The 14740-nt window shown below is 43.9% G+C and overlaps 2 non-coding genes across 2 annotated transcripts; both read right to left on the bottom strand.

Moving 5' to 3' along the window:
• Positions 1-1035: 1035 nt before the first annotated feature.
• Positions 1036-1154, bottom strand: LOC138361746 (5S ribosomal RNA). The gene has a single exon (XR_011227154.1). It is a non-coding gene; the product is annotated as a 5S ribosomal RNA (ribosomal RNA).
• An 8269-nt stretch (positions 1155-9423) lies between these two features.
• On the bottom strand, positions 9424-9542 carry LOC138361747 (5S ribosomal RNA). The gene has a single exon (XR_011227155.1). It is a non-coding gene; the product is annotated as a 5S ribosomal RNA (ribosomal RNA).
• Positions 9543-14740: the final 5198 nt, after the last annotated feature.

Below are 14740 nucleotides of genomic sequence, written 5' to 3' on the forward strand. Positions count from 1 at the left end.
AATTAGGCTCTGGGGAAGCAATGGTGGTGGTGGTGGTGGTGGTGGTGGTGCATTTAAAACTAAACCAAAAATCACCAGTTCTGGACGCGTCAAATATCATATCCGCTTAATGTGTCTACAACCTAATTACTTAAAACTACACTATTTAATTCATTCATATCATGTGCATATTGGTCATTATGCTCATACAACCGACATCAAAATTTATTTTCATTATTAGAATCATACATTTCATCAAGTAATACAGATACAAAGAGATTTTCTTTCTGAGAAGACCGTTAGTATTGGCTTGCAGGCAGGCAGGCAGGCAGGCATTTGAGGGTTATTATTTCGCCTGTTGATTGGGGGGAGGGTTGATGTGTTAGGGGGTTTTCGGTTAGATGTGGTGGTGGTGATTGGTGGTGGTGATTGGTGGTGATTGGTGGTGATTGGTGGTGGTGGTGGTGGTGGTGGTGGTAGTAGGTGGGAGTTGGGGGTGGGGGGGGGGGGGGGGGGGGGGGGGGGGAGGGAAGGGGAGGGGAATGATGGTCTGTGGATTCCTTCTCCGTACCCTTTACATATAAGCAAAAATATGCCTTCTTGTGGGTATAGAAACATTAACACAAATTATATCAGTAACTGATATTGTAGCCTTTTAAACAGAAAAGATTTGTACATACAAATACTTTTTAATTATCATTTATTTGTGGAAATGGCATTTACGTCATTAAATTGATACCTCAGCATCAAGCTAGTGTCCTGCAGCAGTGGTCCAGTGGTAAAGTGTATATAAGTGATGCGTATTCTTGGAGTTGCGAGTTCAAACCCGGATTAAGCTATATATATATATATATATACAACATGTTTTGTTTTGGTTGTTTGTTTTTGTATAAAGCCTCACACAATATCTATATTAAGCGAGTTTGTTTTAAACATGACATACATATTAATTCATTTTACCAGGCCTTATTCCACACAACTCCGTGAATTTCCCGTGGAGCCAGCCATTCAAACAAAAACAAACGAAACAAAACAAAACAAAACAAAAAACATTATTGCCAACAGCATTTGGTGTTCCCAGGCGGTCACCCATCCAAGTACTAACCAAACCCAACGTTGCTTAACTTCGCTGATCGGACGAGAAGCGGTGTTCTCAACGTGGTATGGCCGTTGGCATGAGACTGCCTACACATTGTGGCTAATAACCAACTCTTTTAAGTCATCGCGGCAGGATACGGACCTGCTTGTGGTGTCTTAATGGTAATTGTATCCTAACATATTTTTGTCTCCTTGGCATGGATATTTAACATCGTTTATTCAGTCTTGGGTTTATGTTCTTTCGCCATTTACAGACATTTTACATCTACCTACTTCCTCAGCCTGCCCTGCCAATTTCTAATGAATTTGTGGATTTTCTTTTGTAATACAAACATGTGTGTGCTCATCTGCTCTTCAGTTTTTATGATATTTGTCTCATCTGTCCTGCTTTATGATACTTTTACAAAGAACATGAACAAATGCTTCTATTTTAGAGAAGATATGGGATCCAGGTTTCGGAGCCGTAAAACCAACCGTCGTGATTGGTGGACGAGTTGCCAGGTTGCAGCTTCTGTACCGTGCCGGCACATAAATAGGTTCGGCTCAAGCGGCGGCAGCATCATTCCCCCGTGACTGTCTGAGCGTCTCTCATCACCTTGGTTGGTTCATCATCATCATGGTAGAAGCAAAGCCTACCAAGAAGGCTGCGGCTGCTGCTGCTGTGGTGGCCACCACCAGGAAACCTCGCGTCCAGGTTGCTCACCCGAAAACTAGTCAAATGGTTCTAGCCGCGGTCGCAGCACTCAAAGACCGTAAGGGCTCGTCTCTACAAGCAATCAAGAAGTACGTTGTTGCCAACAACAAAGTCGAGGCTGCCAAGATCGCCATTTACATCCGAAGATTTCTCAAGAAAGCAGTGGCTGACGGCATTCTTGTTCAGACCAAGGGAAGTGGAGCTAGTGGATCATTCAAGCTGGCCGTAGCAGAGAAGAGGGCCGTTCTAACTCCCAAGAAAGCCACCACAACCAAGAAACCATCTACAGCAGCAAAGAAGGCCGTGGTAACTCCCAAGAAAGCCGCCACAAGCAACAAACCACCTACAGCCTTGAAAAAGAAGCAGCAGCAGCAGCAGCAGCTTGTTGTTGGGAACAAAAAGCCCAAAATAAAGAGAGCTTCAAAATCTCCCAAACCACCCAAGGCAAAGAAAGCTGTCAAAAAAACAACAAAGGCAAAATAAACGACGACATGCAAGCAGCATGAATACACATGACAATAAACATCCAGGCCTCCCCCCTCAGTGGAGGGGCCTCATATGATTCCAAAAAAGAGTTTAGTTTTGTAGACAAATAAATCATTACTTTTGGGGTAGATTTACTCTGTATATTATATATATATATATATATATATATATATATATATATATATATATATATATATATATATATATATATATATATATATATATATATATATATATCTATATATATATATATATATATATATATATATATATATATATTATATATATATAATATACATCTATATTATATATATATATATAATATACATATATATATATATATATATATATATATATATATATATATATATATATATATATATATATATACATGGGTGAGGTGATATGGTACCAAAGTTTTGGGTAAGGTGATTGACATTTACACAAGATAAAACACGAACCAATGGGAATAAAAACATAAGAATGGAAGTAACTGCAGAAGGCCTATTGGCCCATAACACAAGCACTTCCTCTTGATGCTTCTATATTGGTTCAGAGTCTTGAAGCTATAATAATAATAATATATATATATATATATATATATATATATATATATATATATATATATATATATATATATATATATATATATATATATATATATATATATACACACAAAACTAAATAGTCTTGTTAGACAAATTGCCCCTATTAGAGGCAAGTTGACTAACAAGCCGAATGACTGGCAATTGTTTTGAATTTGAGTTAAATCTAACATAGAAATGTAATCAAACCTAACCTAACCTATGCTAACCCAAGCTAAGCTAACCTAACCTAACCTAAGCTAACCCAAGCTAAGCTAAGCTAACCTAACCTAACCTAAGCTAAGCTAACCTAACCTAACCCAGCAATTCATGATCTTAATATAATACTGTTAATTGGATAAACCAATTTGGAAAGAAATGTTCGAAAATAACAAAATTAACTGTGCTTGTTAGGAAAATTGGGCCTTGCATACTTGTCCCAATAGTGTGGTTCTCGCTTTTAGGTACGACATAAACGTATACCTAAGTTGAGAGAGAAAAAGATTCTCACTCAAACATGCATATCGATTGCCAGTCCTGAATTCTGGGTAGATATTCGTGTCCTCCCTTTTCATTTACCATCATTTGGATACTATCAAAACAGCTCTGAGAAGGATAAAATGAATAAAACGGGTAGCTCACTCATGTAAAAAGGAAGAGTTGGGAAAGATCTCTCTCTCTCTCTCTCCCCCTCACACCCCCCCCCCCCCCCCCACCAATGATCCTGCTCTGCTAGTATATAACGTAACAAACCTTCCCCCCCCCCCCCCCCCAATCAGAGTCCCTTTAAGCATGCGAGGATAAAAAATAGATTTCATAAGACCCAATGTGCTAGCTGATATCAAAACAATTTATGTTATCGTCTATTAAGCCCTTCAGTAAAAAAGTATAGGGACCTAATTAGGTCCCGTTTTGAGGTGGTGGTGGGTGGAATCGATGGATTAGCCAAGCTCTTATCCGCCGAATCCGTAGAGGGTACGACCCTGGCGCTTCAGAGCGTACACCACGTCCATGGCAGTGACGGTCTTCCTCTTGGCGTGTTCCGTGTAGGTTACAGCATCACGGATGACGTTCTCGAGGAACACCTTCAGGACGCCACGGGTCTCTTCGTAGATGAGACCCGAAATACGCTTGACGCCGCCACGACGAGCTAAGCGACGAATAGCGGGCTTGGTGATGCCCTGGATGTTGTCACGTAGCACCTTACGATGACGCTTGGCGCCACCCTTTCCGAGTCCCTTGCCTCCCTTGCCGCGTCCAGTCATGGTGTTGTAGTTGTGTGAATCGAATTGACGAATGCCCGCACGATTTCCCGACTATATCCCATCAAGCGGACGTACTAGTAGCATTGCAACTCCTGCCTGCCCTTACTTTACGCTTGTGGTCGAATAGACACGGCTTTCTCACAACGCTTTCAAAACTGCAGTTGCCTACTCGTCTGTTTCACGTCCCTGTGAAATGACTTTTGCACAAATCCAAAAAATAGAGCAAAATCAGCGATAATAGTGATTGAGGTGAGCCGCCTGTTGGCTGCAGCCAGAGGAAGGAGGGGAGGGGCAACGGGGTGACGTAGGCGAGTCGAGCAGCCAATGGCGCTCGAGCAAGCGCCTCGAGACGGCGTATATAAGCAAAAATTTTTCGGCGCCGGCCATCACAAACCACAGTTGTTCACCATGGCTCGCACCAAGCAGACTGCTCGCAAGTCCACGGGAGGCAAGGCTCCTCGTAAGCAGCTGGCCACCAAGGCAGCACGCAAGTCTGCTCCTGCCACAGGGGGTGTGAAGAAGCCTCACCGTTACAGGCCCGGAACGGTCGCCCTGCGTGAGATCCGTCGTTACCAGAAGAGCACCGAGTTGCTCATCAGGAAACTTCCCTTCCAGCGTCTGGTGCGCGAGATTGCCCAGGACTTCAAGACCGATCTTCGCTTCCAGTCGTCTGCCGTCATGGCTTTACAGGAGGCATCCGAGGCTTACCTGGTCGGTCTCTTCGAGGACACTAACCTCTGTGCCATCCACGCCAAGCGTGTCACCATCATGCCAAAGGACATTCAGCTTGCTCGCCGTATCCGTGGAGAGCGTGCATAAGCTAAATCGACCACCCTAGTATACACCAAACTCGGCCCTTCTCAGGGCCAAAATATCCTTCTAAGGAGATTTCAGACATTCCTAGCATCAGTCATATGAATTAACCTTCATCTACACATATAATAAATAAATAAATAAATAAATAAACAAATACACTAATTTAGGTGTCATACATACACGTGATATCAATAAATCAAGTCATTTGTAGTACAACCTGTTCTCTTACAAACAAAACGCCGTCGCTTTTCGCTCTTATGCACTGTCAAGGATCACCCACCCCCCCCACCCCCCCAAAATAAAAATTGTCATACTGTACTAGAAATAAAAGCAGCTTGTATAAGTGACATACTGTCCAGTCCTGTTTTATTCTGTTTTCGGTCCTCTGGCTTAATCTGTTAAGTTAGGAGATGACATTTTAAATTAACCGTTTTCTTGACATTTTCAAACCTAAGAGGGTGGCCTGCATAGTAATCCTAATGTGGAACATAACAATGAATCTCTAATCTCTAGAAAAAAGATACCGAGTGCTTATATGTGTTGAGAGAGAGAGAGAGAGAGAGAGAGAGAGAGAGAGAGAGAGAGAGAGAGAGAGAGAGAGAGAGAGAGAGAGAGAGAGAGAGAGAGAGAGAGAGAGAGAGAGACACAGACAGACAGACAGACAGACAGACAGACAGACAGACAAGACAGACAGACAGACAGACAGACAGACAGACAGACAGACAGACAGACAGACAGAGACTGAGAGAGAGAAACACACACAGACAGTTTCATAAATATTCTCATTTTATAGCTATTTGCTTTCAGTGACAGAGGTTTTTGTTATAATAGTATTGGTGTCTAACACTCACAATCTCTTTAGAAATTAAAGTGTGGCTCCAATGGAGCCGAGTTTGTTGGTTTGAGGCCAAGCCACCACCACAGGGCAGTAAGTAAGCCGTTTACTTGGAGGAGGTGTACTTGGTGACGGCCTTAGTGCCCTCAGAGACGGCGTGCTTGGCCAGTTCTCCGGGCAACAGGAGCCTTACAGCCGTCTGGATCTCCCGACTGGTAATGGTGGAACGCTTGTTGTAGTGGGCCAGGCGAGAAGCCTCGGCGGCGATGCGCTCGAAGATGTCGTTCACGAACGAGTTCATGATCGACATGGCTTTGGAAGAGATACCAGTGTCGGGGTGGACCTGCTTCAGCACTTTGTAGATGTAGATGCTGTAGCTCTCCTTCCTCCTGCGCTTCTTTTTCTTATCGCCCTTGGCAATGGCCTTCTGGGCCTTTCCGGCCTTCTTGGCAGCCTTTCCAGATGCCTTGGGTGGCATGATGATGCTCGTGCTGGCTGGCGTTGCGATACAATAATGAACTTTTGCGCGAGTCGAGCTTTCCTTTTATATCCCGCTCGCGACTCAGCTCAGAGCGGGTCGCGTGGCGGAGCGCGCTGATTGGTCAGTGGCGGACTCCCTTGATCCTGAGCGGGGTATATAACACGAAGCTCGATCTGCGGGCCGGCATTAAAACACCACAAACCCACAACAGCAGCAGCAATGTCAGGACGCGGCAAGGGAGGCAAAGTGAAGGGCAAGTCAAAGTCTCGCTCCAGCAGGGCCGGACTTCAGTTCCCCGTGGGCAGAATTCACCGTCTGCTGCGTAAGGGCAACTACGCCGAACGCGTCGGTGCTGGCGCTCCTGTCTACCTGGCAGCCGTCATGGAATACCTCGCTGCCGAAGTTCTCGAGCTCGCCGGTAACGCCGCACGTGACAACAAGAAGACCCGTATCATCCCACGTCACTTGCAGTTGGCCATCCGCAACGACGAAGAACTCAACAAACTTCTGTCTGGCGTAACCATTGCACAGGGAGGTGTTCTTCCAAACATTCAGGCAGTTCTTTTGCCAAAGAAGACAGAGAAGAAGTAAGCACTTCTGCCACCCACCGCGACAAATACCATAACCAGGCTCCATCCGGAGCCACACACACTTTAATAGAGAGATTCAAGTAGACAATCAACTTTCAAACATTAATAATAACATTTATATTGATTTCATTTGGAATGTGTACATAACAAACAAACAAAACAAAATTATAGGGGATATTCAGCATCACTTGGAATATTAACCAATCATATAAATCCAATATATATTTTATATTTTACTTTAAGCGAGGAATTCATATTCTATCCATTTTTAATCATACAAATGAACAAAAGCAATTCTTCACTAGACGTAATGAATGAATAAATGATCAAGGTTTTAATGTGTTTCATGAATATATATATATATATATATATATATATATATATATATATATATATATATATATATATATATATATATATATATATATATATATATTAATACTTGTGAACCAGAATATGTTTGAGCAGCAGCGATCGTGCCTGCCATTGGCCGAAGTGCAACAATTCAAATAATTTAAAGGGCCTGCTCGGGTATATAAGAGAGGCTGGGAGACTGGGGCCGGTGGTGGGTGATGGGTGATGAGTGATGGTGTGGTGTGGTGTGGTGTTGTTAAGAGTTGATTTACGGCCAGCCAGCCAGCCAGCCAGCCAGCCAGCTGCAGCCAAGGCAGGGCAGGGCAAGGCAAGGCAAGGCAAGGCAAGGCAAGGCAAGGCAAGGCAAGGCAAGGCAAGGCAAGGCAAGGCAAGGCAGGCAGGCAGGCAGGCAGGCAGCCAGGCAGCCAGGCAGCCAGACAGGCAGGCAGGCAGGCAGGCAGGCAGGCAGGCAGGCAGGCAGGCAGGCAGGCAGGCAGGCAGGCAGGCAGGCAGGCAGCCAGGCAGGCAGGCAGGCAGGCAGGCAGGCAGGCAGGCAGGCAGGCAGGCAGGCAGGCAGCCAGGCAGCCAGCCAGCCAGCCAGCCAGCCAGCCAGCCAGCCAGCCAGCCAGCCAGCCAGCCAGCCAGCCAGCCAGCCAGCCACTCCCACTTTGTATTTATATGCATTCAATTTATATTCAAACATTATATATGTTAAGGGCCTTGTTTTAGTGTTTATTTTAAAAATGACAAACATCGAGTCATTTTACCAGTCCTTTAGCGTTAACGGTGATGCATTTTAAAACTGAACATAAATCGCCTTTTCTGGATATATCAAATATCGAATCCGCTTAATGTGCCTACAATTCAATCATTCAAAAAATACATAATTTACATCAAGCCTTTTCATAGAACAGACAATAAGATTTGTACATGCAAAAAAAAAAAAAAATCCTTTAAGTTATCAATACAATGTGAGAAAACTTTACTTTTATAACTAAAGTTGCACAATTATACCAACTCTATGGTGGCTGGGTTGTAAGGTGTGTGGCTGGTGTTTTGGAAGTCGCGAGTTCAAACGACCCAATGGGAATAATACTTTTTTTTTTTTGCCATACAATCTTCCTAATACTATTATGTAGGTTTGTGTGTGTTTTTTTATTCATTCTTTGGTTTTATAGATGACATACATATTGACTCCTTTTACCGGTCCTTAATTAGGCTCTGGGGAAGCAATGGTGGTGGTGGTGGTGGTGGTGGTGGTGCATTTAAAACTAAACCAAAAATCACCAGTTCTGGACGCGTCAAATATCATATCCGCTTAATGTGTCTACAACCTAATTACTTAAAACTACACTATTTAATTCATTCATATCATGTGCATATTGGTCATTATGCTCATACAACCGACATCAAAATTTATTTTCATTATTAGAATCATACATTTCATCAAGTAATACAGATACAAAGAGATTTTCTTTCTGAGAAGACCGTTAGTATTGGCTTGCAGGCAGGCAGGCAGGCAGGCATTTGAGGGTTATTATTTCGCCTGTTGATTGGGGGGAGGGTTGATGTGTTAGGGGGTTTTCGGTTAGATGTGGTGGTGGTGATTGGTGGTGGTGATTGGTGGTGATTGGTGGTGATTGGTGGTGGTGGTGGTGGTGGTGGTGGTAGTAGGTGGGAGTTGGGGGTGGGGGGGGGGGGGGGGGGGGGGAGGGAAGGGGAGGGGAATGATGGTCTGTGGATTCCTTCTCCGTACCCTTTACATATAAGCAAAAATATGCCTTCTTGTGGGTATAGAAACATTAACACAAATTATATCAGTAACTGATATTGTAGCCTTTTAAACAGAAAAGATTTGTACATACAAATACTTTTTAATTATCATTTATTTGTGGAAATGGCATTTACGTCATTAAATTGATACCTCAGCATCAAGCTAGTGTCCTGCAGCAGTGGTCCAGTGGTAAAGTGTATATAAGTGATGCGTATTCTTGGAGTTGCGAGTTCAAACCCGGATTAAGCTATATATATATATATATATACAACATGTTTTGTTTTGGTTGTTTGTTTTTGTATAAAGCCTCACACAATATCTATATTAAGCGAGTTTGTTTTAAACATGACATACATATTAATTCATTTTACCAGGCCTTATTCCACACAACTCCGTGAATTTCCCGTGGAGCCAGCCATTCAAACAAAAACAAACGAAACAAAACAAAACAAAACAAAAAACATTATTGCCAACAGCATTTGGTGTTCCCAGGCGGTCACCCATCCAAGTACTAACCAAACCCAACGTTGCTTAACTTCGCTGATCGGACGAGAAGCGGTGTTCTCAACGTGGTATGGCCGTTGGCATGAGACTGCCTACACATTGTGGCTAATAACCAACTCTTTTAAGTCATCGCGGCAGGATACGGACCTGCTTGTGGTGTCTTAATGGTAATTGTATCCTAACATATTTTTGTCTCCTTGGCATGGATATTTAACATCGTTTATTCAGTCTTGGGTTTATGTTCTTTCGCCATTTACAGACATTTTACATCTACCTACTTCCTCAGCCTGCCCTGCCAATTTCTAATGAATTTGTGGATTTTCTTTTGTAATACAAACATGTGTGTGCTCATCTGCTCTTCAGTTTTTATGATATTTGTCTCATCTGTCCTGCTTTATGATACTTTTACAAAGAACATGAACAAATGCTTCTATTTTAGAGAAGATATGGGATCCAGGTTTCGGAGCCGTAAAACCAACCGTCGTGATTGGTGGACGAGTTGCCAGGTTGCAGCTTCTGTACCGTGCCGGCACATAAATAGGTTCGGCTCAAGCGGCGGCAGCATCATTCCCCCGTGACTGTCTGAGCGTCTCTCATCACCTTGGTTGGTTCATCATCATCATGGTAGAAGCAAAGCCTACCAAGAAGGCTGCGGCTGCTGCTGCTGTGGTGGCCACCACCAGGAAACCTCGCGTCCAGGTTGCTCACCCGAAAACTAGTCAAATGGTTCTAGCCGCGGTCGCAGCACTCAAAGACCGTAAGGGCTCGTCTCTACAAGCAATCAAGAAGTACGTTGTTGCCAACAACAAAGTCGAGGCTGCCAAGATCGCCATTTACATCCGAAGATTTCTCAAGAAAGCAGTGGCTGACGGCATTCTTGTTCAGACCAAGGGAAGTGGAGCTAGTGGATCATTCAAGCTGGCCGTAGCAGAGAAGAGGGCCGTTCTAACTCCCAAGAAAGCCACCACAACCAAGAAACCATCTACAGCAGCAAAGAAGGCCGTGGTAACTCCCAAGAAAGCCGCCACAAGCAACAAACCACCTACAGCCTTGAAAAAGAAGCAGCAGCAGCAGCAGCAGCTTGTTGTTGGGAACAAAAAGCCCAAAATAAAGAGAGCTTCAAAATCTCCCAAACCACCCAAGGCAAAGAAAGCTGTCAAAAAAACAACAAAGGCAAAATAAACGACGACATGCAAGCAGCATGAATACACATGACAATAAACATCCAGGCCTCCCCCCTCAGTGGAGGGGCCTCATATGATTCCAAAAAAGAGTTTAGTTTTGTAGACAAATAAATCATTACTTTTGGGGTAGATTTACTCTGTATATTATATATATATATATATATATATATATATATATATATATATATATATATATATATATATATATATATATATATATAATATACATCTATATTATATATATATATATATATATATATATATATATATATATATATATATATATATATATATATAATATACATCTATATTATATATATATATATAATATACATATATATATATATATATATATATATATATATATATATATATATATATATATATATACATGGGTGAGGTGATATGGTACCAAAGTTTTGGGTAAGGTGATTGACATTTACACAAGATAAAACACGAACCAATGGGAATAAAAACATAAGAATGGAAGTAACTGCAGAAGGCCTATTGGCCCATAACACAAGCACTTCCTCTTGATGCTTCTATATTGGTTCAGAGTCTTGAAGCTATAATAATAATAATATATATATATATATATATATATATATATATATATATATATATATATATATATATATATATATATATATATATATATATATATATATATACACACAAAACTAAATAGTCTTGTTAGACAAATTGCCCCTATTAGAGGCAAGTTGACTAACAAGCCGAATGACTGGCAATTGTTTTGAATTTGAGTTAAATCTAACATAGAAATGTAATCAAACCTAACCTAACCTATGCTAACCCAAGCTAAGCTAACCTAACCTAACCTAAGCTAACCCAAGCTAAGCTAAGCTAACCTAACCTAAGCTAAGCTAACCTAACCTAACCCAGCAATTCATGATCTTAATATAATACTGTTAATTGGATAAACCAATTTGGAAAGAAATGTTCGAAAATAACAAAATTAACTGTGCTTGTTAGGAAAATTGGGCCTTGCATACTTGTCCCAATAGTGTGGTTCTCGCTTTTAGGTACGACATAAACGTATACCTAAGTTGAGAGAGAAAAAGATTCTCACTCAAACATGCATATCGATTGCCAGTCCTGAATTCTGGGTAGATATTCGTGTCCTCCCTTTTCATTTACCATCATTTGGATACTATCAAAACAGCTCTGAGAAGGATAAAATGAATAAAACGGGTAGCTCACTCATGTAAAAAGGAAGAGTTGGGAAAGATCTCTCTCTCTCTCTCTCCCCCTCACACCCCCCCCCCCCCCCCACCAATGATCCTGCTCTGCTAGTATATAACGTAACAAACCTTCCCCCCCCCCCCCCCCCCAATCAGAGTCCCTTTAAGCATGCGAGGATAAAAAATAGATTTCATAAGACCCAATGTGCTAGCTGATATCAAAACAATTTATGTTATCGTCTATTAAGCCCTTCAGTAAAAAAGTATAGGGACCTAATTAGGTCCCGTTTTGAGGTGGTGGTGGGTGGAATCGATGGATTAGCCAAGCTCTTATCCGCCGAATCCGTAGAGGGTACGACCCTGGCGCTTCAGAGCGTACACCACGTCCATGGCAGTGACGGTCTTCCTCTTGGCGTGTTCCGTGTAGGTTACAGCATCACGGATGACGTTCTCGAGGAACACCTTCAGGACGCCACGGGTCTCTTCGTAGATGAGACCCGAAATACGCTTGACGCCGCCACGACGAGCTAAGCGACGAATAGCGGGCTTGGTGATGCCCTGGATGTTGTCACGTAGCACCTTACGATGACGCTTGGCGCCACCCTTTCCGAGTCCCTTGCCTCCCTTGCCGCGTCCAGTCATGGTGTTGTAGTTGTGTGAATCGAATTGACGAATGCCCGCACGATTTCCCGACTATATCCCATCAAGCGGACGTACTAGTAGCATTGCAACTCCTGCCTGCCCTTACTTTACGCTTGTGGTCGAATAGACACGGCTTTCTCACAACGCTTTCAAAACTGCAGTTGCCTACTCGTCTGTTTCACGTCCCTGTGAAATGACTTTTGCACAAATCCAAAAAATAGAGCAAAATCAGCGATAATAGTGATTGAGGTGAGCCGCCTGTTGGCTGCAGCCAGAGGAAGGAGGGGAGGGGCAACGGGGTGACGTAGGCGAGTCGAGCAGCCAATGGCGCTCGAGCAAGCGCCTCGAGACGGCGTATATAAGCAAAAATTTTTCGGCGCCGGCCATCAGATCACGCATCACGAGATCACATCAGATCACGAGCAACCGTCGCGGTCGGACGTGCTCGCGTTGCTCCAGCTCTTCTCTCTCGCACCTAGTACTGCAGGGTGGATAAACAATTGGCAGCAGACTTGCGTCTCTCTAGATGGTCAGACCCCACTCCTAACTTGGTATTTTATGCCGGGTAGAGACGGGAGGCCATCTTCAGTGACGTGTAGTCTTTGAGAGAGATCCATCGGCCTCCAGGAAGCTCATTATGCGTCACAAACGCTTCAAGATCAGGGGTACGCCCCTCAACGAACATCCATTCTCCAAGACATCTCTCCTGAAGCTCTTTAAAGACGTTGCAGGAGTAACACCCAACGACATCAAGCAGGAAGGCACGGACATCCTTTTCTTCTTTTATAGTGAGGAGGAAGTCGACAAACTTCTGTCTTACAGCGCTAACTTCTCCAACCAACACCTTCGTCTCAACTTCCCACGCCAGTACCTGGCTGAACACTCTGTCGTTATTCACGATCTCAGTCAATGGATCGTGGAACAAGATGACGCTGATGATAGTGCGTTCATGCACGACTTCAAGGCATCAAACCCGGACCTACGGCTTCACCAAGCTCAATTCTTCAATTCAAGTCGCTCCCTGAAGCTGACCTTCGAGACGGTAGCTTCGGCTACTATGGCTACCAGAAATGGAGTTTACAGCTTTGGAATTCACATTCCGCCTTTCCGTGTGAAGATGGAACGTTTTCACATCGTCAACCAGTGCCTCCGATGCTACGAGTACACCCACTCCACCAGCAAATGTACCCAGCGGATTCAGAAGTGTAGCCTCTGCTCAGCTGACCACCATTACTCCATCTGCAAGTCTGAAACACTATGCTGCTTGCTGTGCAAAGGCGATCATCCAGCAATCTCCATACATTGTCCTCACAGACAAAACGCTATTAAAAACATGGAGAAATCCACATCTTCAACCGGAGCCAGTACCTCTGAAGCAACAAGCCAATCAGCGACCACCTCTACTTCAGGTTTCAACGCCCAAGCCGCCATCTTCCCGGAGCTCCCGGGAGGACGTCCCACTGCTACTACCAGCCAATGGGGAGCCAGCTCCCAAACGCCAACCAGCGATTCGTCGAGCCAGCCATCGCCACCGGCCCAACCAAAGACAAAGCTAATTGGGCAGAGCACAGTAAAAGCTCTGATATCAACAGCCAGAATTACTGCTGGCAATAACCCCCGAGAATTCGTGAGGCTTCTGAAAATTCTGTACAAGGCGAACGGTCTCCCTACCTTCATTGTTCCTGAGGAAGTTTTCAACGCTCCGCGTTCATCTCCAACAACTGACCCTGTAGAGGAGGATGCTGACTCTACATCCGACGACGACGATTCCGCCACTGCAATGCAGCCCTCAGATCCTGTTCGGGTACCTACAGCTCACAAGACTCTGCCTCATGTGACCCCCACTTCTGCATCAGTTCCCGTTACCAACCATGACATCACTGTGAACGCAGCCACGCTTTCTGACATACTGTCAGCTCCTGCTCCACACGCTTCTCCAGCTGCTGCTGTCCCTTCACCCGTCTCAGTGGCGAATTTCGCTGCTATCGACCCTTGGTGTGACCCTATAGAGGGTACCGACTATGCAGCACCTTCTGCTGCAGTACCTACCGCTGTTACACACCCTCCGAGAACTCTACCTTCAAGACATCAACCCTCAAGAACCCAACCTTCAAGAAATCTACCCCAGCGTGTCAACACCCCTGCTCCTCACTCATCTGATGAATCGGATGAGGACGTATCTGTCGGTACACCATCACCCCCAAGGAAAGATCACCTTCAAGCATCAACACGAACCGTGACCACCAAGACCG

The sequence above is a fragment of the Procambarus clarkii genome, unplaced genomic scaffold (genome assembly GCF_040958095.1).
Source record: "Procambarus clarkii isolate CNS0578487 unplaced genomic scaffold, FALCON_Pclarkii_2.0 HiC_scaffold_675, whole genome shotgun sequence".
NCBI lineage: Eukaryota > Metazoa > Arthropoda > Malacostraca > Decapoda > Cambaridae > Procambarus > Procambarus clarkii.